Genomic DNA, 26,243 nt, shown 5'->3' on the forward strand with positions numbered 1-26,243 from the left:
CCGCACTTGTGTGACCGTTTTGGGCTGCGGCCAACTCTCAATAGCTTCAATCTTGGCTTTATCAACTTCAATTCCCTGTGGAGTAACAACATAGCCAAGGAAAGATACTCGGTCGGTGCAAAAGGTGCACTTCCCAAGGTTACCAAACAAACGTGCATCACGTAGAGCAATAAAAACAGCACGTAAATGTTCCAAATGTTCATCCAAAGATTTGCTATAAATCAGTATATCATCAAAATAGACTACCACAAATCGTCCAATGAAAGCACGTAAAACTTCGTTCATTAGTCTCATGAAAGTACTAGGTGCATTAGTTAACCCAAAAGGCATGACTAACCACTCATATAAACCAAACTTAGTTTTAAATGCAGTTTTCCATTCATCTCCCAATTTCATACGAATTTGATGGTATCCACTACGCAAATCAACTTTGGAGAATATTGTAGAGCCACTCAATTCATCAAGCATATCATCTAGCCTAGGAATAGGATGACGATAACGAATAGTAATATTATTAATGCCTCTACAATCAACACACATACGCGACGTACCATCCTTTTTAGGCACGAGTATAATAGGAACAGCACAAGGACTAAGAGATTCGCGTATATAACCTTTGTCGAGCAGCTCCTGTACTTGACGCATAATCTCCTTCGTCTCCTCTGGATTGGTACGGTATGGTGCACGGTTGTGTAGCGATGCACCGGGAATTAAGTCAATTTGATGCTCAATCCCTCGAATAGGTGGTAATCCCGGTGGCACGTCTTGTGGGAAGACGTCAGCGAACTCCTGCAAAATGTTAGTGACAGCAGGGGGCAAAGAGGAAGGCACGTCCTCGAATGAAAATAATGCCTCTTTGCACACAAAAGCATAGCAAACAGATTTGCTGAAATCTAGTTCATCAATATCAGATTTTGTGGCAAGTAAACATGCACTTTTCAATTTAATTTCAGAAACAACACTAGATGGTTTATTATTAGGTTTCATTTGTTGCTCAAATTCCTTTGCCACAATCTGATTTTCACTCTTATTTTTCTCCTGTTTTGCTTTATTAGCTCTATAATGTCATCTTTCAAAATGGAATCAGGAGTCATAGGAAGCAAAGTAATATTTTTATCCTTATGAACAAGAGTATACTGATTGTTTCTACCATGGTGTACAGAATTTTTATCAAATTGCCATGGTCTACCTAGTAATAAGGAACATGCTTGCATGGGTACCACATCACAATCAACATAATCAGCATATGTAGAGATACTAAAATGCACACGAACAGTACGTGTTACCTTAACCTTGCCGCTGTTGTTGAACCATTGGATGTAGTAAGGATGTGGATGTGGTCTTGTGGTGAGAGATAGCTTCTCCACCATCTCCATGCTAGCCAAGTTGTTACAGCTCCCTCCATCTATGATGACGCGAACATAACGTTCCTTCACAACTCCCTTTGTATGGAACAAATTATGCCTCTGATTTTGCTCTGCTTGTGTGACCTGCACACTCAAAACACGTTGAGCAACTAAACATTCATACTTGTCAGCGTCTTCAGGAGCCATGTATTGCGTCTCATTTTATGAATCATCTCCACCATGTTCTTCACGTGTAATAAGAGCCAAAGTCTCCTCATCATAGTCACTAGCGGACTCATACCCACCATCCTCAGTAGCAATCATGACACGCTAAGATTTGCATTCTCTCACAAAATGTCCTCTTCCCTTACAACGACGACAAATAATATCACTTGTGTGCCCTGTCGATGCCATGGAAGAAGAAGAGCTCTGCGCAGGCCCGGCAGGTGTGCTCTTGGCAGAGAGTGGTGGTTGTGCCTGCTTTCTTGTATCACGGCTGGAGGTGGCACCTGATGGAGGTGATGGTGAAGTGGAAGTAGAAGATGCACGCGGTGTCCATGATGAAGGTCGACCTGCAGAAAAGTTTGTTCGCGCCAAAGGCTGTCGATCCTGCACTTCACGTTCAGCTTTACAAGCAAGATGGAATAAACGAGTGATATTATTATAATCCTTATACTCTAGAATGGTCTGAATCTCTTTATTTAATCCACCCATAAAACGTGCAAGCATAGCTTCATTCTCCTCAACAATACCACATCTAATCATGCCAGTTTGTAATTCCTGATAATATTCTTCTACAGAATTTTTCCCTTGTCTTAAACGCTGCAATTTTTGAAGTAATTCACGTTGATAATATGGTGGAACCCAACGAGTACGCATAGCAGTTTTCAAAGCAGCCCAAGTAGCTGGAACAGGATATAATCTACAATGTTCAGACCACCAAACACATGCAAAGCTAGTGAAAGCACAAACAGCAGCAGGAACACGTCTCTCCTCAGGATATTGTAAACATGTAAATCGTTGTTCAGTTTCTAACTCCCAAGTAAGATATATATCAGGAACATATCTACCCTCAAACGATGGAATATTCAATTTCAGTTTAGGGAGATGGTCATGATCTCGTACCTGAGGTGGTGGTGCCGGCCTACCGTTGCGAATATATACCTGAGGTCGACCTACTGGTGGTGGTGCTGGTGGCTGCACGTAGTTCTGATTTTGATCAACCTCATCCTCATAATCGCCCGCATAATCGTCATCCTCCTCAGCCGTCGCAGGAGCAGGAGCCAAAGAAGCATCAACAGTAGGTGCAGCAGCACCCGAATTTTGACCAATCTCAATTGGAACGCGCTGTGCCCGTCCCACTTGATTTGGAAGGCGGCGTTGGAGATGTGGTTGTTGTTGTTGTAGAGGTGCGACATATGCAGCCGGTGGTGGTTGGGGAAGACGCTTGAGTAATTCAGTAAACTTGTTATCCAGCTTTGTCTCAAACGACTTCTCCACGTCATCTATCTTCTCCATAGCCTCTTCAAATCTGTTTAGCAGATCTCCCACCTGGCCACTCATCATTTGCTGAAATTTATCATGCAACTCCTTGTTCGTCATGTTCTCCCAATCAGTCTCATCGGCTTGTGAACCTGCCATGGTTAGCAGCAATAGACACACAAAAGAATATGATCCTGCAGACTACTAGAAGTGGTGGTGATGGTGGTGTGTCACAAAACCTTCAAGCGAATCTCAAATTCTTACCAGTTCTTACCCAGCAGCAGGTGGTGATCGGCAACCGTTGTAGGCAAAAACTCTCAAAGCTTGGATATAGCGATTACCAGGGAGAGTCAAACGCACGATGTAGACTTATGTGGAGCTGGGAAGGCTTATAATATGGTAGCAAAATGGTAAGCAATAATCAATTCAGAGATGCAAAGTTGAATAAACACTCAACGACGGTACTGTGCTAGTCCTAGGGTAGACCGTGCTAGAGACGCGAGCCTAGAACACTAACAAAATCACGGCGCTGCACGTAAACAAGGGAAAAGCACACTCTGGAATTTTTTTCGCTCTTTTTTTTTGCGCTCTTTTTTTTGTGCTCCTCTTTTTTTTTTTGCAAAAAATCACTATAATGGTGAGTGTCTCAAAACTCTTCCCAGGTCAAACTGACAGGATGGGCACAAAATTTTTTGACTATTTTTTTTCAGAAATCAGGGCAGCGACGACGAAAAAGTGCGACAAAAAATCACTATGATGGCGAGTGTCTCAAAACACTACCCGGGACCTAAAAATAGGATAGGGAAAAAATATTTTTGGTTGCCGAAATTTAGGCCTAAAAACTGCCCGGGGGTCTCCAGACTCCCTTTTTTTCCCGAGACCTACTCAGGCAAGGAAACACGAAACGGAAAATATATAGATCTCTAAAACCAACTGAATATGAAAAGAACTCGGATTGGTGGTGGATATATGGCGGTAGGATATGGCAGCGGTGGTGGTATATGGTAGCGGTAGTGGTATATGGATACGGATCGGTGGTGGTATATGGATACGGATTGGTGGTGGTATATGGATACGGATTCAAAGCGGTGGCGGATAAGCAATGGTGGTAGATGGCAAGGCGATGATGATGGGGCGGCGGCGGCGTGACAACTTATGACCAGAACTCGAAACTCTAAAAGACTAGACTCTAAGACTAGCAACTTGACACGACGATGCAACCGCAAATTCAACAAAGCAAAAACCCTAAAAAGATTATGCAAAGGCTCAGATTGGTTCGGATATGATGAACTAACCCTAATTTTTTTTGTGGCTTTTTCGTGGACTGTAGGTATGAAGAACAGACTCGATCTAAACTACGAAAAACTGTAAAATCTCACCGAACAACCTGGAAATCTGATACCACTTGATAGAGGCAAAGGTGTCCCGATCTTTCGATGAGATGATAACTATCGATTTGGTGGAGACGACTTTGACGATCCGACTACAAACGTGCACGACGTTGCGCCTTATCAATCGCTAAACCAATCTCCTGAGGTTACTGACGATGCCGGAAGCACGATCAGCCTGACCACGAAGGTCTATTCCTGCAAGCAATCGAAGAACGAGCAAGAATATGATAATGCAATCTGAATATTGCGAATATATATGAAGTATTGATAGTGGTGGGAATCCGTAAGCGGTCTTGGTCTGGTCGTTGGACACAAACGAAGTACACGAAGTTGCAATGGCTAACTTTTAACTAAACAAATTCCAAAGTCTAAACGACGCCCTAAGGGCTGTATATATGGAGGAAGAGGGGGGGAATTTCGTGGCCCTTGAGGAAGGGGTCCGAAACCAACCCTATCTCTTGTTTCCCCACACATACGGACTCTAAAAACAGCCTATACTTATGTATTTCGAAATTACATGGGCCTGGCCCAATAATAAGGTGACGCAGCACCTAGAATAGCCTCTGGACGAAAGTTATGAAGTAGCATCTTGTATATTTCGTCCAAAGCTTCATGCACGCATTATGGTGGCTTCAACGTCTTGAAATCATCACTTGTAACTCCGTTCTTGTTCCCCATGCGCATGCCATCATCTCCATGCTTGTTCTTGCTCCAATGTTCATCCTTCTCAAAGCTAGGCCCTTCATTTGTAAGCAAAACAAATGTATCCAATTTAGGCAGCATCATATTCTCATGAACATTAGAATCATTACCAAGAAACGAAAGTACCTGGTAATTTAATTGGCGTGCGCGAGCTCTAGTAATTGGTCCAGTATGTAGAGCAGCAGGGGCTGTGAGTGTAACAATGGTATTGATGTCCTCATCAGTTGGGCCCTGGAATTATCAACGTCAGGAAAATGTTCTTTCTTTGCATAATCTGTCCGGGGGGAGATTGAGTGGAAAGACAAATACGGGCCAACAACTGTATTGGGCTGCCGTCAGACCAAACACACTGAACCCATCCATGCTGATGCCGACTCAAGGATGCCTCGGATCTGCCGCTTTGTCAGCATGTAATTTATCAAACTTTTTCCACGCAACACCATCCGATGTGTGTACGATCATCAGATTCCCATCTGCATCTAGTTCGGTTCTTTTGCCCGTTTTGTGCCATGTCATTTGTGTGGTCGTCTCTTCGACCATGAAAAGATGTTGAAGTCTTGGTATGATTGGCATATACCGAAGAACACTAACGGGGATTTTGGTCTGTGTCTTCTCACCCATACCGTTGTCTACCACAACATACCTGGAAAACTTGCAAATGGGACAATAGTTCAAGTCCGCATAGTCAAGCCTAAATAAGACACATCCTTTCTCACAGGCATGTATCTTCTCATAGGGCATCTTCAGTGCACGGAGGATTTTGTCCGACTGGTACAGGTTTGCAGGCATTACATGGCCTTTGGGTAGAAAGCATCCAAATACTGTCATCATTGCGTCGTAGCATTCTCTGCCCAAGTTGAACTGAGCCTTCAGAGCCATTACTTGTGAGATGGCATCCAACTGACAAAGCTCAGTGTGCTCGTGGAGCGGACGTTTTGAAGACTCCAACATTTCATTGAAGGCCTTTGCAGATTCCTCCATCTCCTCGTCCGAATCCCGAGCATCATCGAAGTCTTGCACCATGTTTTCCATCCCGGTACCATGCTCGTCGGTGCGACGACGATCCACCTCAGCTCGGTCACATTGGGCAGACTCACCATGATATGTCCACATCGTATAATCGGGCGTAAAACCACTCTTCTGCAGGTGTTTGCCCATTTCAGCCTCTGTCCTCTTTTCCCAATTGTCGCACCGTAAACAGGGGCACCAGGTTTTCCTTTGGCCATTTGCAAATGCGGCTTGCACAAACCCCTTGGTTTTTGTGAACCATTCAGTGCTCCATTTGTTTTGACCAGTGTGACCGGAGTACATCCACGCATGATCACTCATCTTGACTTTCAGAGCTACTGGACACACAACAAATATATATATATATATAATTCACCATGTATATATTCATCAGTTGATCTACTTTGTCAATTTTATTACGTCCATGCAACCTACACTCTAATAGGTAATGATAGGTCCTAATCCCACCCGAGTATGTGTAGATTGGGTTCATTTTCCCATGCTATGCTCCGGATCCGACGCAAAATTTCGGCAGCACCTCCCCGCTGTTCTCCTGATACACGTCTCTGCAATAAACAGAGAGGATGTGTACCCGGAGAACAACAGGGGAGGCACTGACAAAATTTATGCGTCGGATCCGGAGGAAAGCATATGGGAAAATGAACCCAATCTACACATACTCGGGCTGTCCATGGATAGCGTTGGACAATTCGAAAGAATCACGGTTATAAATATGCAAATGCATGCATATTTATAACTATAACGCTTTCGAACGGGAGACCATATTGGTTACGCATACTGTTGATTCAAGACAGATATATAGCTAGCTATCAAGTTTCATCTGCATGAACACCGGAACAGAGCAAATAATTAAGGGGGGAGGAGGACATGTCATTTGTGCTCACCCACGAACGAAGGGCAGAGCTCGTCAAACGCACGGGGAGGTCGTCGAACACCAAAACTCGCAGCGATGAAACAACTGCACATTTAAATCTACCCGATCAACACAATTATATATGATGTTTTTCATAACAAAATCGAAAAATATATGACCTAACTCATAATTCACAAATATATGACCCCGTCGGCCTCTAGAAGGCCAAAGAGCACGTTTTCGGGAAGTGTCGGGGGTCGGGGTGTCATGTCGGTGTCGGGGTGCCGTGTCGGGGTCGGGGTGCTGTTTCGGGGTCGGGGTGTCGTGTCGGGGTCGGGGTGTCGGGGTGTGGTGTCGGGGTCAGGGGGTCAGGGGGTCGGGGTGTCAGGGTGTGGTGTCGGGGTCAGGGGGTCGGGGTGCTGTTTCGGTGTCGGGGTGTCGTGTCGGGGTCGGGGTGTGGTGTCGGGGTCGGGGTCAGGGGGTCAGGGGGTCGGGGTATCGGGGTGTGGTGTCGGGGTCGGGGTCAGGGGGTCGGGGTATCGGGGTGTGGTGTCGGGGTCAGGGGGTCGGGGTGTCAGGGTGTCGTGTCGGGGTCGGGGTGTTTCCTTCTATCCTTCTTCTTCTTTCCTTTCTTCTTCTTCTTCTTCTTCTTTCCTTCTCTTCTTCTTCCCCTTCTACATATTCTTCTTTTTTCTTCTTCTTTTTTCATCTTTTTTCTACTTCTTTTAATAATATAACTAATTAGCTAAAACCCATGCACTAAATCTAACACTAACACATATCTAGCACTAAATCTAACACTAATACTAACACATATCTAGACCTAAATCTAACACAAACAATTAAACAGCAAAAAAAGAAAAAACAGAAAAAAAAAATAACTCACCGGAGCTCGGGGGGTGGCGGTGGCGACGGGGGCGGCGGGCGGCAGGGTGGCGGTGGCGACGGGGGTGGCAGGGCTCCGGGGCGGTGGAGCTCAGGGGGAGCCGGCAGGGAGGCGGGGCCGATGGGGCCGCAGTGGCACCGGGGTGGTGGGCGGGTGGTGGGGGCGGCGGGGCAGTGGGACGGTCGGGCGGCGACGTGGTGGGGCGCCGGGGCGGCGGGATGGTGGGGCGACGGGGCGTCGGCGGGTGGGGGGCGGCGGGGTGGTGGGGCGACGGGGCAGGCTGCGGCGGGTGGCGGGGGCGGTGCCGGGGGCGGCGGCGGGTGGGGGGCGGAGGCGGGGGGCAGCGGGGGGTCGATCTGGTCGTGGAGAGAAACAGAGAGGAAGGGGGTGGGGGGCTCGGCCGTTAGTTAGGTTAGTGAAGTTAGGTCTTTGCCGTCCGCTAGCGGACGACAAAGAGGGGAGCCGTTAAGTTTTATCTAATCAGCTCGTAAGAGGGGAGCCGTTAAGTTTTATCTAATCTTTGCCGTCAGCTAGCGGACGGCAAAGAACTGGCTGATGGCAAAATCCTTCTTTGCCATCAGCCAGTTCTTTGCCGTCCGTTTTTCGTAAGCGGAAGGCAAAGACCTTCTTTGCCGCCAGCTAGCAGACGGCAAAGAACTGGCATACAGCAAATAAGCTAATTCCAGTAGTGATACATGAGCTATTCGAGCATACAAAACAGAATTTCATTTGAAGGTTTAGAGTTTGGCACATACAAATTTACTTGGAACGGCAGGTAGATACCGCATATAGGAAGGTATAGTGGACTCATATGGCATAACTTTGGGGTTTAGGGGATTGGATGCACAAGCAGTATTCCCGCTTAGTACAAGTGAAGGCTAGCAAAAGACTGGGAAGCGACCAACTAGAGAATGACAACAATCATGGACATGCATTAAAATTAATGAACATTGAGTGCAAGCATGAGTAGGATATAATCCACCATGAACATAAATATCGTGAAGGCTATGTTGATTTGTTTCAACTACACGTGTGAACATGTGCCAAGTCAAGTCACTTAAATCATTCAAAGGAGGATACCACCCCATCATACCACATCACAACCATCTTAATAGCATGTTGGCACGCAAGGTAAACCATTATAAACTCCTAGCTAATTAAGCATGGCATAAGTAACTATAATCTCTATTTGTCATTGCAAACATGTTTATTCATAATAAGCTGAATCAGGAACGATGAACTAATCATATTTACAAAAACAAGAGAGGTCGAGTTTATACCAGCTTCTCTCATCTCAATCAGTCCATCATATATCGTCATAATTGCCTTTCACTTGCACGACCGAATGATGTGAATAATAATAGTGCAAGTGCATTGGACTAAGCTGGAATCTGCAAGCATTCAAATAGGAGAAGACAAGGCAATATGGGCTCTTGGTTAAATCAACAATAATGCATATAAGAGCCACTTCAAAAAATTTATTATGGTCTTCTCCTATCGACCCCAAAGAAAAGAAAATAAATAAAACTATTTACACGGGAAAGCTCCCAACAAGCAAAAGAAGAACAGGAAATATTTTTGGGTTTTCTTTTTAATTATAAATACTACAGCAAGAAAAGTAACTAGCTAAACACTACAACTAATTTTTTTTGTTTTCTTCAGGTTTTTTCAAACACACAAGAAGAAAGCAAGAAAAAGGAAAATAAACTAGCATGGATATTGCAATCAAAAAGTACGAGCACCGACATCTAGCAATGAGTGTGTGAACATGAATGTAATGTCGGTGAGAGATACGTACTCCCCCAAGCTTAGGCTTTTGGCCTAAGTTGGTTTATTGCCACGGATGGCCTGGCGGATATCCAAAGTTATAGTTGGGGTCGTACTGAGATGCAACAGTCATTGCATTGTGGGCAGCAGCTTGGAGGCGAGCTATCTCAGCCCTCCTCTTATGCTCTTCCGCCTTCTCTCTGGTTAGAAAATATCTCCCTTTTGCCTGAAAGTCAAAGAAAGTACAAGCAGGGAGAGCGACGTGATAGGTGCGTCGTCTGTCAAAGATTAGTCGGTACTGGAGGAACTGATCTTCCTCTCAACAAAATGATGACGAACCATAGCCTCATAATCCAAATAAGCAGGAGGCAACTCAATATCATCCTCACGTATGGTTATACCAAGAAAATTAGCTATACGGGTTGCATAAATTCCACCAAAGAAATCTCCATTAAATCTATTATGATGCAACCTACGTGCAACAATGGTTCTTAAATTATAAGATTTATCTCCTAACACAGTGATGAGGACATCAATACCATTGATACACCCACAGCCCCTGCTGCTATACATACTGGACCAATTACTAGAGCTCGCGCACGCCAATTAAATTACCAGGTACTTTTGTTTCTTGGTAATGATTCTAATGTTCATGAGAATATGATGCTGCCTAAATTGGATACATTTGTTTTGCTTACAAATGAAGGGCCTAGCTTTGAGAAGGATGAACATTGGAGCAAGAACAAGCATGGAGATGATGGCATGCGCATGGGGGACAAGAAGAGTTACAAGTGATGATTTCAGGACGTTGAAGCCACCATAATGCGTGCATGAAGCCTTGGACGAAATATACAAGATGCTACTTCATAACTTTCGTCCAGAGGCTATTCTAGGTGCTGCGTCACCTTATTATTGGGCCAGGCCCATGTAATTTCGAAATACTTGAGTATAGGCTATTTTTAGAGTCCGTATGTGTGGGGAAACAAGAGATAGGGTTGGTTTCGGACCCCTTCCCCAAGGGCCACGAAATTCCCCCATCTTCCTCCATATATACAGCCCTTAGGGCGTCGTTTAGACTTTGGGTTTTGTTTAGATTAAAAGTTCGCCATAGCTGCAACTTCGCGTACTTCGTTTGTGTTCACAGAACCCCACCTTGATCAATAAAGCTTTCATCTTATATTCGCAATATCCAGATTGCAATCTCAGTTTCTTGCTTGTTCTTCGTTTGCCCGCAGGAAACAGACCCTCGTGGTCAGGTTGATCGTGCTCCGGCGTGGTCAATAACCTCTCGGAGTTGGTTTAGCGATTGCTAAGGCACGACGTCCTCGCACGTTCGTAGTCAGATCGTCAAAGTCGACTTCCATCAAAGCGATATCCATCATCTCATCGAAAGACGGGACACCTTTGCCTCTATCAAGTGGTATCAGATTTCCAGGTTGCTCGGTGAGATTTTACAGTTTTTCGTAGTTTAGATCGAGTCTGTTCTTCATACCTACAGTCCACGAAAAAGCCACAAAAAAAATTAGGGTTAGTTCAGTATATCCGAACCAATCTGAGCCTTTGCGTAATCTTTTTAGGGTTTTTGCTTTGTTGAATTTGCGGTTGCATCGTCGTGTCAAGTTGCTGGTCTTAGAGTCTAGTCTTTTAGAGTTTCGAGTTCTGGTCATAAGTTGTCACGCCGCCGCCGCACCATCATCATCGCCTTGCCATCTACCACTATTGCTTATCCGCCACCGCTCTGAATCCGTATCCATGTACCACCACCAATCCGTATCCATATACCACCACCGATCCGTATCCATATACCACCACCGCTACCATATACCACCACCGCTGCCATATCCTACCACCATATATCCACCACCAATCCGAGTTCTTTTCATATTCGGTTTATTTTAGAGATCCATCTATTTTCCGTTTCGTGTTTCCTTGCCTGAGTAGGTCTCGGGAAAAAAAAGAGTCTGGAGACCCCCGGGCAGTTTTTAGGCCAAAATTTCGGCAACCAAAAATATTTTTTCCCTATCCTATTTTTAGGTCCCGGGGAGTGTTTTGAGACACTCGACATCATAGTGAGTTTTTGTCGCACTTTTTCGTCGTCGCTGCCCTGATTTCCGAAAAAATAGTCAAAAAAATTTTGTGCCCATCCTGTCAGTTTGACCTGGGAAGTGTTTTGAGACACTCGCCATTATAGTGATTTTTCGCAAAAAAAAGGAGCGCAAAAAAAAGAGAGCGAAAAAAAGAGCAAAAAAATCCAGAGTGTGCTTTTCCCTTGTTTACGTGCAGCGCCGTGATTTTGTTAGTGTTCTAGGCTCGCGTCTCTAGCACGGTCTAGCCTCGGACCAGCACAGTACCGTCGTTGAGCGTTTCTTCAACTTTGCATCTCTGAATTGATTATTGCAGACCATTTTTGCTACCATATTATAAGCCTTCCCAGCTCCACATACATCTACATCGTGCGTTTGACTCTCCCTGGTAATCGCTCTATCCAAGCTTTGAGAGTTTTGACTACAACGGTTGCCGATCACCACCTGCTGCTGGGTAAGAACTGGTAAGAATTTGAGATTCGCTTGAAGGTTTTGTGACACCACCATCACCACCACTTCCTAGTAGTCTGCAGGATCATATTCTTTTGTGTTTCTATTGCTGCTAACTATGGCAGGATCACAAGCCGATGAGACTGATTGGGAGATGTGCTAAACAGATTTGAAGAGGCTATGGAGAAGATAGATGCCGTGGAGAAGTCGTTCGAGACAAAGCTGGATAACAAGTTTACTGAATTACTCAAGCGTCTTCCCCAACCACCACCGCCTGCACATGTCGCACCTCTACAACAACAACAACCACATCTCCAACGCCGCCTTCCAAATCAAGTGGGATGAGCACAACGCATTCCAATTGAGACTGGTCAAAATTCGGGTGCCGCTGCACCTACTGTTGATGCTTCTTTGGCTCCTGCTACTGCGGCGGCTGAGGAGGATGACGATTATGCGGGCGATTATGAGGATGAGGTTGATCAAAATCAGAACTACGTGTAGCCACCAGCACCACCACCAGCAGGTCGACCTCAGGTATATATTCGCAACGGTAGGCCGGCACCACCACCTCAGGTACGAGATCATGACCATCTCCCTAAACTGAAATTGAATATTCCACCATTTGAGGGTAGATCTGTTCCTGATATATATCTTACTTGGGTGTTAGAAACTGAACAACGATTTACAGGTTTACAATATCCTGAGGAGAGATGTGTTCCTGCTGCTGTTTGTGTTTTCACTAGCTTTGCATGTGTTTGGTGGTCTGAACATTGTAGATTATATCCTGTTCCAGCTACTTGGGCTGCTTTGAAAACTGCTATGCGTACTCGTTGGGTTCCACCATATTATCAACGTGAATTACTTCAAAAATTGCAGCGCTTAAGACAAGGGAAAAATTCTGTAGAAGAATATTATCAGGAATTACAAACTGGCATGATTAGATGTGGTATTGTTGAGGAGAATGAAGCTATGCTTGCACGTTTTATGGGTGGATTAAATAAAGAGATTCAGACCATTCTAGAGTATAAGGATTATAATAATATCACTCGTTTATTCCATCTTGCTTGTAAAGCTGAACGTGAAGTGCAGGATCGACAGCCATTGGCGCGAACTAACTTTTCTGCAGGTCGACCTTCATCATGGACACCGCGTGCATCTTCTACTTCCACTACACCAGCACCTCCATCAGGTTCCACCTCCAGCCGTGATACAAGAAAGCAGGCACAACCACCACTATCTGCCAAGAGCGCACCTGCCGGGCCTGCACAGAGCTCTTCTTCTTCCATGGCATCGACAGGGCACACAAGTGATATTATTTATCGTCGTTGTAAGGGAAGAGGACATTATGCGAAAGAATGCAAATCTCAGCGTGTAATGATTGCTACTCAGGATGGTGGGTATGAGTCCGCTAGTGACTATGATGAGGAGACTTTGGCTCTTATTACACATGAAGAACATGGTGGAGATGATTCTGAAAATGAGACGCAATACATGGCTCCTGAAGACGCTGACAGGTATGAATGTTTAGTTGCTCAACGTGTTTTGAGTGTGCAGGTCACACAAGCAGAGCAAAATCAGAGGCATAATTTGTTCCATACAAAGGGAGTTGTGAAGGAACGTTCTGTTCGCGTCATCATAGATGGAGGGAGCTGTAACAACTTGGCTAGCATGGAGATGGTGGAGAAGCTATCTCTCACCACAAGACCACATCCACATCCTTACTACATCCAATGGTTCAACAACAGCGGCAAGGTTAAGGTAACACGTACTGTTCGTGTGCATTTTAGTATCTCTACATATGCTGATTATGTTGATTGTGATGTGGTACCCATGCAAGCATGTTCCTTATTACTTGGTAGACCATGGCAATTTGATAAAAATTATGTACACCATGGTAGAAACAATCAGTATACTCTTGTTCATAAGGATAAAAATATTACTTTGCTTCCTATGACTCCTGATTCCATTTTGAAAGATGACATTAATAGAGCTAATAAAGCAAAACAGGAGAAAAATAAGAGTGAAAATCAGATTGTGGCAAAAGAATTTGAGCAACAAATGAAACCTAATAATAAACCATCTAGTGTTGTTTCTGAAATTAAATTGAAAAGTGCATGTTTACTTGCCACAAAATCTGATATTGATGAGCTAGATTTCAGCAAATCTGTTTGCTACGCTTTTGTGTGCAAAGAGGCATTATTTTCATTCGAGGACGTGCCTTCCTCTTTGCCCCCTGCTGTCACTAACATTTTGCAGGAGTTCGCTGACGTCTTCCCACAAGACGAGCCACCGGGATTACCACCTATTCGAGGGATTGAGCATCAAATTGACTTAATTCCCGGTGCATCGCTACCCAACCGTGCACCATACCGTACCAATCCAGAGGAGACGAAGGAGATTATGCGTCAAGTACAGGAGCTGCTCGACAAAGGTTATATACGCGAATCTCTTAGTCCTTGTGGTGTTCCTATTATACTAGTGCCTAAAAAGGATGGTACGTCGCGTATGTGTGTTGATTGTAGAGGCATTAATAATATTACTATTCGTTATCGTCATCCTATTCCTAGGCTAGATGATATGCTAGATGAATTGAGTGGCTCTACAATATTCTCCAAAGTTGATTTGCGTAGTGGATACCATCAAATTCGTATGAAATTGGGAGATGAATGGAAAACTGCATTTAAAACTAAGTTTGGTTTATATGAGTGGTTAGTCATGCCTTTTGGGTTAACTAATGCACCTAGTACTTTCATGAGACTAATGAACGAAGTTTTACGTGCTTTCATTGGACGATTTGTGGTAGTCTATTTTGATGATATACTGATTTATAGCAAATCTTTGGAAGAACATTTGGAACATTTACGTGATGTTTTTATTGCTCTACGTGATGCACGTTTGTTTGGTAACCTTGGCAAGTGCACCTTTTGCACCGACCGAGTATCTTTTCTTGGCTATGTTGTTACTCCACAGGGAATTGAAGTTGATAAAGCCAAGATTGAAGCTATTGAGAGTTGGCCGCAGCCCAAAACGGTCACACAAGTGCGGAGTTTTCTTGGACTCGCTGGTTTCTATAGGCGTTTTATGAGAGATTTTAGCACCATTGCTGCACCTCTCAACGAGCTTACAAAGAAGGATGTGCCTTTTGTTTGGGGTACCGCACAGGAAGAAGCCTTCACGGTATTGAAAGATAAGTTGACACATGCTCCTTTACTCCAACTTCCTGATTTTAATAAGACTTTTGAGCTTGAATGTGATGCTAGTGGAATTGGATTAGGAGGTGTGTTATTACAAGATGGTAAACCTGTTGCATACTTTTCTGAAAAATTGAGTGGGCCTAGTCTGAATTATTCTACTTATGATAAAGAACTATATGCTCTTGTTCGGACTTTAGAAACATGTCAACATTATTTATGGCCCAAAGAATTTGTTATACATTCTGATCATGAATCTTTGAAACATATTAAAAGTCAAGCTAAACTGAATCGTAGACATGCTAAATGGGTTGAATTCATTGAAACTTTCCCTTATGTTATTAAACACAAGAAGGGTAAAGAAAATGTTATTGCTGATGCATTGTCTCGTCGCTATACTATGCTTTCACAACTTGACTTCAAAATATTTGGTTTGGAGACCATCAAAGATCAATATGTGCATGATGCTGATTTTAAAGATGTTTTGCAGAATTGTAAAGAAGGAAGAACCTGGAACAAGTTTGTCGTTAATGATGGATTTGTGTTCCGTGCTAAAAAGCTATGCATTCCAGCTAGCTCTCTTCGTCTTTTGTTGTTGCAGGAGGCGCATGGAGGAGGATTAATGGGACACTTTGGCGTGAAGAAGACGGAGGACGTACTTGCTACACATTTCTTTTGGCCAAAGATGAGACGGGATGTTGAGCGTTTTGTTGCTCGCTGCACTACATGTCAAAAAGCTAAGTCACGACTCAATCCTCATGGTTTATATATGCCTTTGCCTGTACCTAGTGTTCCTTGGGAGGATATATCTATGGACTTTGTTTTAGGTTTACCTCGAACAAAGAAGGGGAGGGATAGCATATTTGTTGTCGTGGATAGATTCTCGAAAATGGCACACTTTATACCATGTCATAAAAGCGATGATGCTGTTAATGTTGCTGATTTGTTCTTCCGTGAAATTATTCGCTTGCATGGTGTGCCAAATACTATTGTTTCATATCGTGATACTAAATTTCTTAGCCACTTTTGGAGATGTTTATGGGCTAAGTTGGGGACTATACTGCTTTTTAGTACTACTTGTCACCCCCAAACTGATGGACAAACTGAAGTAGTCAATAGAACATTGTCTACTATGCTTAGGGCTGTTTTGAAGAATAATAAGAAAATGTGGGAAGAATGCTTGCCTCATATTGAGTTTGCTTATAATCGTTCATTGCATTCTACTACTAAGATGTGCCCTTTTGAAATTGTGTATGGTTTCCTACCTCGTGCACCTATTGATTTGTTGCCTCTTCCATCTTCGGAGAAGGTTAATTTTGATGCTAAACAACGTGCTGAATTGATCTTAAAAATGCATGAGTTAACTAAGGAAAACATTGAGCGTATGAATGCTAAATATAAACTTGCTGGAGATAAGGGTAGAAAACATGTTGTGTTTGCACCTCGAGATCTTGTTTGGTTACATTTGCGTAAGGATAGATTTCCTGATTTGCGCAAATCAAAGCTAATGCCACGTGCTGATGGTCCTTTTAAGGTGTTAGAGAAAATAAATGATAATGCATATAAACTTGAGCTGCCTGCAGATTTTGGGGTTAGTCCCACTTTTAACATTGCAGATTTGAAGCCTTATTTGGGTGAGGGGGATGAGCTTCCGTCGAGGACGACTTCATTTCAAGAAGGGGAGGATGATGAGGACATCAATACCATTGTTACACCCACAGCCCCTGCTGCTATACATACTGGACCAATTACTAGAGCTCGCGCACGCCAATTAAATTACCAGGTACTTCCGTTTCTTGGTAATGATTCTAATGTTCATGAGAATATGATGCTGCCTAAATTGGATACATTTGTTGTGCTTACAAATGAAGGGCCTAGCTTGGAGAAGGATGAACATTGGAGCAAGAACAAGCATGGAGATGATGGCATGCGCATGGGGAACAAGAACGGAGTTACAAGTGATGATTTCAGGACGTTGAAGCCACCATAATGCGTGCATGAAGCCTTGGACGAAATATACAAGATGCTACTTCATAACTTTCGTCCAGAGGCTATTCTAGGTGCTGCGTCACCTTATTATTGGGCCAGGCCCATGTAATTTCGAACGGAGTATAGGCTGTTTTTAGAGTCCGTATGTGTGGGGAAACAAGAGATAGGGTTGGTTTCGGACCCCTTCCTCAAGGGCCACGAAATTCCCCCCCTCTTCCTCCATATATACAGCCCTTAGGGCGTCGTTTAGACTTTGGGTTTTGTTTAGATTAAAAGTTCGCCATAGCTGCAACTTCGCGTACTTCGTTTGTGTTCAGCGACCAGACAAAGGCGTCACAGAACTCCACCTTGATCAATAAAGCTTTCATCTTATATTAGCAATATCCAGATTGCAATCTCAGTTTCTTGCTTGTTCTTCGTTTGCTCGCAGGAAACAGACCCTCGTGGTCAGGTTGATCGTGCTCCAGCGTGGTCGATAACCTCTCCGAGTTGGTTTAGCGATTGCTAAGGCGCGACGTCCTCGCACGTTCGTAGTCGGATCGTCAAAGTCGAATTCCACCAAAGCAATATCCATCATCTCATCGAAAGACGGGACACCTTTGCCTCTATCAGCTGCAACTTCGCGTACTTCGTTTATGTTCAACAACCAGACAAAGGTGTCACAGAACCCCACCTTGATCAATAAAGCTTTCATCTTATATTCGCAATATCCAGATTGCATTCTCAGTTTCTTGCTTGTTCTTCGTTTGCCTGCAGGAAACAGACCCTCGTGGTCAGGTTGATCGTGCTCCGACGTGGTCAATAACCTCTCGGAGTTGGTTTAGCGATTGCTAAGGCACGACGTCCTCGCACGTTCGTAGTCGGATCGTCAAAGTCGACTTCCATCAAAGCGATATCCATCATCTCATCGAAAGACGGGACACCTTTGCCTCTATCACACAGCACTCCTAAGAATACTAAGGTCAGGGACACACATGTGGCATGCTTCATCCTTACCATTTATGCACCTACCTATGAAGAGAGCAAAATAATGTATAGCAGGAAAATGAATGCTCCCTATGGTAGCTTGTGCTATGTGTCTAGATTCCCCCACAGTTATACTAGCAAGAAAATCTCTAAATTCAGATTTGCGAGGTTCACTGGTACTACCCCATTGTGGAAGTTTGCAAGCAGTGGTAAAATCCTCTAAGTCCATAGTATAAGAATTTTCATAAAGATGAAACAGGACAGTTTGAGAATTGCGTGAAGATGAAAATTCAAACCTCCTCACAAAGGAACTAGTGAGATAGTGGTACTGGTGGCACTTTTCTGCCTCGAAGCTCACAAGATCAGCGTTACGCAAGTATGCGTTAAATTCTTCCTTATTTCCAGCTTGATCCATGAAGTCCCTTGAAGGCCATTCACGAGGCCGCACGGGAGCGTCCCTTTGTGGTTCATCATCAGCATCACGCATAGCAAGCCTGGGTCCTTGCTTCCTTGAAGGACCACCTTGGTACATTTTCCTAAACATATTTCCTCCTCTGCAAAATTTCTTAAATTTTCAGTAACTTCAAATAAAAGTGAACCAAGCTCAACAAAATTAATAGCAACTACTCCTACAAGTGCCTAGAGACTATATCATGCATTAGAACTACTTGGAACCATATAAATTTGACATGCAAGCTCAAGAACATGGTCACCTAGGCAGCACAAGTTTGCAATGAATAACACACTAGAACAAAAACTAATTGGACCAATGGAGGAGTCACATACCAAGGAACAATCCCCCAAAGCAGTTTTGTGAGAGGTGCTTTGAGCAAGGAGATCGAAAATCGCAGCAAAATGAGCTAGAACTCGTGCTTGAGCTGGATGGTGATTTTTTTGGGAGGAAGAAGAAGTGTGTGGGTGCAGGAATAAGTGGAGGGGGCCACCGTGGGCCCACGAGGCAGGGGGCGCGCCCAGGGTGTGGGCGTGCCCTGGACCCTCGTGGCAAGGTGCCAGCTCCCCCTGATGTGTTCTCAGTGCCAGATATTCTCAAATATTCCAGAAAAAATCATATTAAATTGGCAGGGCATTTGGAGAACTTTTATTTTCGGGGTATTTTTATATTGCACGAATAATTCAGAAAACAGACAGGAAAATACTATTTTTACTTTATTTCAACTAAATAACAGAAAGTAAAAGAAGGGTATAGAAGGTTGTGCTTTCTAACTTCACCCATCTCATGCTCATCAAAAGGAATCCACTAACAAGGTTGATCAAGTCTTGTTAACAAACTCACTCCGAATAACATGGAACCGGAGAAATTTTGAATAACACTATGTTACCTCAACGGGGATATGCACATCCCCAATAATAAGAATATCATATTTCTTCTTGACAGTAGGAAGAGGAAATTCAAAACCTCCAAAAATAATCGATGGAATTTTTCCAATAGAATTGATACTGTGGACTTGAGGTTGTTTCCTCAGAAAGTGTACCGCATGCTCATTACCATTAACATGAAAAGTGACATTGCCTTTGTTGCAATCAATACCAGCCCCTGCAGTATTCAAAAAGGGTCTTCCAAGAATAATAGACATACTATCGTCCTCAGGAATATCAAGAATAACGAAGTCCGTTAAAATAGTAACGTTTGCAACCACAACAGGCACATCATCACAAATACCGACAGGTATAGCAGTTGATTTATCAGCCATTTGCAAAGATATTTCAGTAGGTGTCAACTTATTCAAATCAAGTCTACGATACAAAGAGAGAGGCATAACACTAACACCGGCTCCAAGATCACATAAAGCAGTTCTAACATAGTTTCTTTTAATGGAGCATGGTATAGTGGGTACTCCTGGATCTCCAAGTTTCTTTGGTATTCCACCTTTAAAAGTATAATTAGCAAGCATGGTGGAAATTTCAGCTTTCGGTATCTTTCTTTTATTTGTAACAATAGCTTTCATGTACTTAGCATAAGGATTCATTTTGAGCATATCAGTTAATCGCATACGCAAAAAGATAGGTCTAATCATTTCAGCAAAGCGCTCAAAACCTCATCATCCTTTTTCTTGGATGGTTTGGGAGGAAAAGGCATGGGTTTCTGAACCCATGGCTCCCTTTCCTTACCGTGCTTCCTAGCAACAAAGTCTCTCTTATCATAGCGTTGATTCTTTGATTGTGGGTTATCAAGATCAACAGCAGGTTCAATTTCTACATCATTATCATTGCTAGGTTGAGCATCAACATGAACATCATCATTAACATTATTAATAGGTTCATGTTCATCACCAGATTGTGTTTCAGCATCAGAAATAGAAATATCATTAGGATTCTCAGGTGGTTCAGCAATAGGTTCACTAGAAGCATGCAAAGTCCTATCATTTTTCTTTTTATTCTTTTTAGAAGGACTAGGTGCATCAATATTATTTCTCTGAGAATCCTGCTCAATTCTCTTAGGATGGCCTTCAGGATACAAAGGTTCCTGAGTCATTTTACCAGTTCTAGTAGCCACTCTAACAGCATAATCATTATTCTTACTATTCAATTCATTGAGCAAATCATTCTGAGCTTTAAGTACTTGTTCTACTTGAGTGGTAACCATAGAAGCATGTTTACTAATGAGTTTAAGTTCACCCTTAACTCTAGACATATAATCACCCAAGTGTTCAATCATATAAGCATTTTGTTTTAATTGTCTACCAAAATAAGCATTGAAATCTTCTTGCTTAACCATAAAGTTATCAAACTCATCCAAACATTGGCTACCAAACTTAGTAGGAGGGAATTCAGCTTTATCATATCTATAGAGAGAATTTACCTTTACTACCTGTGTCGGGTTATCAAGACCATGAGCTTCTTCAATAGGTAGTGGATTAGGATCATATATTTCTTCAACAGGCGGCAAATTAAGACCATGTATTTCTTCAATAGGAGGTAAATTCTTAACGTCTTCAGCTTTAATACCTTTTTCCTTCATAGATTTTTTTGCCTCTTGCATATCTTCAGGACTGAGAAATAGAACACCCCTTTTCTTCGGAGTTGGTTTAGGAATAGGCTCAGGAGTTGGCTCAGGAAGTGTCCAATTATTTTCATTTGTCAACATATTATTCAATAGAATTTCCGCTTCATCCGGTGTTCTTTCCCTGAAAACAGAACCGGCACAACTACCAGGTGGTCTCTGGAAGCATCGGTTAGTCCGTTATAAAAGATATCAAGTATTCATTTTTCTTAAGAGGATGATCAGGCAAAGCATTAAGTAATTGGAGAAGCCTCCCCTGATGTAGGGTGGAACCCTAGATGGCCGATCTTTCACGAAAGGAGCGGATCCCTACGAGGAACGTGATGAACACGAGGGGAAACACGAGGGAAACACGAGAGGAACACGAGAGAAATCACACAACCAACAAGAATAGATCACACATGCGCTAGATCGATGAACACAAAGGTAAGATACAAGATCCAAAGTCAACAACGGATGATACAAACGGTAACCGGTTCTTCTCCGTGAGGAGGTCTTGAATCCACGAGGGGATCTTCCCGTGAGGGGTCTTGAATCCAAGGTGGATCTTCTCCGTAGAGGGGCCGCAGTCTCTCTCGTGGAGTAGATCCGATATGGATGAGCAAAGTTCTATCTCTAAATGAGCTAATCCTTTGCTAACCCTAGAAAGATGGAGGAGAAAGAGTATATATAGTCTAGGGGGTCGAAGGGGTACACGGGCCTCGGCCCTTACTGTGCGCAGACAGGGGTGGCCGGATGTCCGGGCGACGGGCCGGATGTCCGGGGCTTCAGGAGGGGCCGGATGTCCGGGCTGGAGGGTAAACTTCTAGATGTCTTCTGTCGTCGATGCCGGATTTTCGGGGGAAGGGCCGGATGTCCGGGCTTTGGCGAGGCGCCGGATGTCCGGGGCTGGCGCCGGATGTCTGGCCGCTGATGTTGTTGGCCGTCTGTTGGTGCAGCTCCTTGGCGGTTGCACAGGCGCCGGAGGTCCGGCCTTTGGCCCGGATGTCCGGCCACTGTAGCTTCAGCAGCTCCGTCTTCTTCCGTCGTCGCTTCCAAGCCTCCCTCGCGTATGGTGTAGTTGTACCTTGGCGCTTGCACTCCTCCTCGTCGTCCGTAGTGTTCCGACAATACCTATGCATGCACACGAGTGGAGTGTCAAGTAGTATACTATCCTCGAAGGGGCCAAGTGAGCACGTGTAAAGGAGATGATTCACCTTTGTGTATGTGAAGTAGATGTCGCACGTGTCACTCGCCGAATGGACTCTTGACATGGTGATGTCCATAGGATGCTCCGCATCATCTCCCCTCCCTTGGGAAAGATCCGACCTCGGATCGAAAACCAAATCACCATGGAAAAGAGATGGCTTCGCCGTGTAGAAGTGGACGTTCACCAAGTACGTGTCATCTTGAAGCTCGAAATGGGCACTCTCCAATGTCGCACCGTCTTGTGATTCCTTCAAAAGGAGCAAGGACAACAAACACTTGGAAAAACAAATGTGGTTAGCATTAGTGCAAAACCAAGCATTCAAGAGGTGATTCACCAAACAAGTGTCGTCATCATGCAAGGCATATGGTGTGACAAAGGATTGAGACATGGCATGTAAGTATATCAATCGAGCACAAGCAAAGATATCATGGGGGCAAGCATGTAAATTGGAGGTAGAGATGCAAATATGTGTGTCAAGAGAATAAGCATCTACCTCAGGTTCATAGCAAGCATGGGCAAAGCGCTCAATGAAAGGTCTATGGTAGGCATAGGAATCATTCACGACACCTAAGAAGATGAGATGTCTAAACACATGGGTTAAGTGCAAGACAATCCAAGCATAATGTGCATAGGGTGTAGTGAACATAGTGTGGCACTCAACACAATAGAAAGAGCAATTGTTCATCATGTGTGAGGCAATCAAGTCAATCATGTGACAAGCAATGGGACATGGCATATGTGAAGGGATGACATTGTTGCAACCGAACATATGAGAGGAGCAAGTAATCCAAGAATTGGATGCAACACACAAGGCATATATATCATGATGCATGGGACGGTGAAAATGACAAGTCGAAGCAAGATCTCTATCAAGTGTGCAATCAAGTGGTCCAAGATGAACAATAAGTCTCATGGTGCAAGCAACACAAGTAGTATGATCCGCAATATCCATGCTCAAGAAAGATATCACCTTGATGGCGTGTCCTTGTGCATTCTTCACAATGCCGAAGTGGTAGGATAGGTGGCGTAGAAACGAGTCGTGGTCGAATGTATGAGGCTCGCTCTCAAGAGCTCGAATGGTCAACTCACGTGAAGCGGAAGTCGACACAAAGTCCAAGTATCCTACACATGCACACAACAAAACAAAGAACATATGCGCATGGTAGATAAACACATCATCCATCATGATGGTTCTCTTCTTTTGCACATAACCATTAGAAGCACAAGTGCATGAATAATATGATGCAACAATGGCTATATTCATGGCACGAGGTATATGGTGCAAAGAGGTAAGACAAGCATGCTTCACAAGAAATATGTCAAAATCTCCAATCATATGTGAGAATGCTATGGGGGCAAACTCATAAGCAAGACTAATAGCATTGTTGCACTCAATACATGGCAAATCATCTAGCATGAGGGAGGCAACATATGGAGAGTTGTGACAAGAAGCAATAACAATCATGTGCAAAGCATGTAGATAGTTGTCATCAACCGCATGAAGTGAGCAAGTATAAATCATTGGTGATGCAACAAGGCAAGCAATAGTAATCAAGTCGTGCAAACTAGTGGAGCGAAGATGCAACACACTAGAGGAAATCATGGCAATCATGTCATGAGAGCAAAGAATAGGCATAGGCAATGTACATGACATATCGCAAGCACGAACATAAATCAAGATCATAGTATCATCATAGGCATGGGGCACAAAGCAATCATGGCAATAACAAACAATATCTCCACCACGCTTGCAAATACACATACAAGTACTAGAATCAATCATCATGTGTAATGCAAAGCATGGGTCACAAATGCATGGCAAAGGCATAGTAATGGGCATATCATGCAAAGTGAACATAGCAAGATGGGCAAAGGATATATAATGGACAACAACCCATAACCATGTGAGGGCCATGTAAAAGAAATGCGCGAAGTGTTTGCGCTACGTGAGCGGTGGGAAAGACAATCCATGGGATCCCAAGTCATCATTTCTCTCTAGAGCTCGTTTTGTCAACTCGTGGGATTGCGAGGTTGACAAGTATTCATGGGTACCTACACAAAAGAGACACAATCCAAAGAAATTGTGCGCGTGTTAAATGTACACATCATCCATCATGATGTGTATGTGCACGTGTGAGTTAGCACAAAATAAGCATCGCTCAAAGAAATTTGATGCATGGTACAAGAACATGTCATCCATCATGAAAGAATAGTTGTTATGTATAACACGATGGGGATGCAAATTGAGCATACTAGTATATGGCACATCAATAGCATGTTTATTCATGGGAAGCATGTTGTGCACACAAGTATTGGGATCATGCAATGGATAGGATGAATCAAAATCTCCTAAAATGTATGAGGAAACTATGGGGGTCTCCTCATGAGCAATATTGGAAACATCATATGGAGAAAATGGACAACATCCAAAACAATGCATATCCGAAGCTAGGTGGTCATGGCATGGCATATGAGATAAATGATGCAAAGGGAGCATGTCAATATCATCACAAGAAAAACAAATGCCAATAACCATGGGCTTGTCATCTATGCCATATGTGCAAATTGGGTTAATTTTAATGGCATATGCATAGTCACTACGAAGAGATTGCAAATATGACATATGATTGATCTCATGCATAGCATATGACAAGTCAAGCGGATTGTCAAACATGATGTGACCTAAAGAATTGTCACAAGAAATCCTATGTAACATGGCATCACAACTAATAGACTCCACATGGCAATCATCATACTCATCATCATAAATGGGTAAATCATCCCATGGGGAAATCTCACTAGCATGAAGCAAGGTAATAGGTGGATCAACATCATGCAAGCAATCAATGTCAAGAATGTCCACTAGTGGGACTAGAGCATCACCGTCACCTATGTTACCTTTGTCATTCCAATCAAGTGGTGTAGGTGAGGTGGGAAAGACCAAATGGTGGTCATCTTCATCTTGATGGAACCATGTGGGGGGTGCATCATATTCCACCATGGCCATCGTCATGTCCATAGGAAGGACGAAGTCGTCGTGAATCGGCGCGTCATCATAAATGAGACCTAGCACCAAATGAGAAGACCACGACTACGCCATCTTGGTGGTACTAGCCTCATGCTCGTCGTCTTTGAGCTTGGTCTTCGAGAAGTGTGCTTGGGGTGGAGAAGCCTTGGTCTTCATGAGTTCTTGTTCCGCCTTGAGAGCACCAATGTAGTTGTCGTCGAGGGACTTGTAGTTCTCGAGGAAGATGGTCTTGGAGATGGCATTGTTCAATCCCATCATGAAGTGGAACTTCATTGACATGGGGTCGTCCACGCCGGCTCGTCGCAAGGCAATCTTCATCTCCTTGAAGTACGCGTCGATGGACTTGGATCCTTGGTTGGTGTTCTCCAATTGGCGTAGAAGTTGTTCCGTGTAGGTTGGAGGCACAAATTCTCGCCGCAAAGCTTTCTTCGTCTTGGGCCAACTCATGTCGTAGGTTGCCGAAGGTGTGTGAAGCCACCATGTCGAGGCGTAGTCGTGGAAGTTTCGTGTGGCGCACTTCACTTGATCTTCGGGAGGAACTTGATGTAGCTTGAGGTAGTGGTCCATTAGGTGCTCCCACTCGAGATACTCCTCGGGTTCTTGAGTCCCATAGAAAGGAATCTCATGGTCGGTGTCGAGGTCGTAGTAGCTCGTGGAAGACGCGGACTTGAGCTTGGGGAGCTTCTCTTGAGCGTAGTCTTGAGGTGCTTGTTGGCGAAGATGTCGTATATCCGTAGGCGAAGATGCCTTGAAGTCGCTTGGCGAAGATGCCAAGGGAGATGGTGAAGTCGTTCAGCGGTTGTTGGTGTAGAGCTCTTGACCTTCACGTTCTTGGTGGTGATGGTGTCGATGCCGATGTGACCTTGCC

Source organism: Aegilops tauschii, chromosome 1 (genome assembly GCF_002575655.3).
Source record: "Aegilops tauschii subsp. strangulata cultivar AL8/78 chromosome 1, Aet v6.0, whole genome shotgun sequence".
Classification (NCBI taxonomy): domain Eukaryota; kingdom Viridiplantae; phylum Streptophyta; class Magnoliopsida; order Poales; family Poaceae; genus Aegilops; species Aegilops tauschii.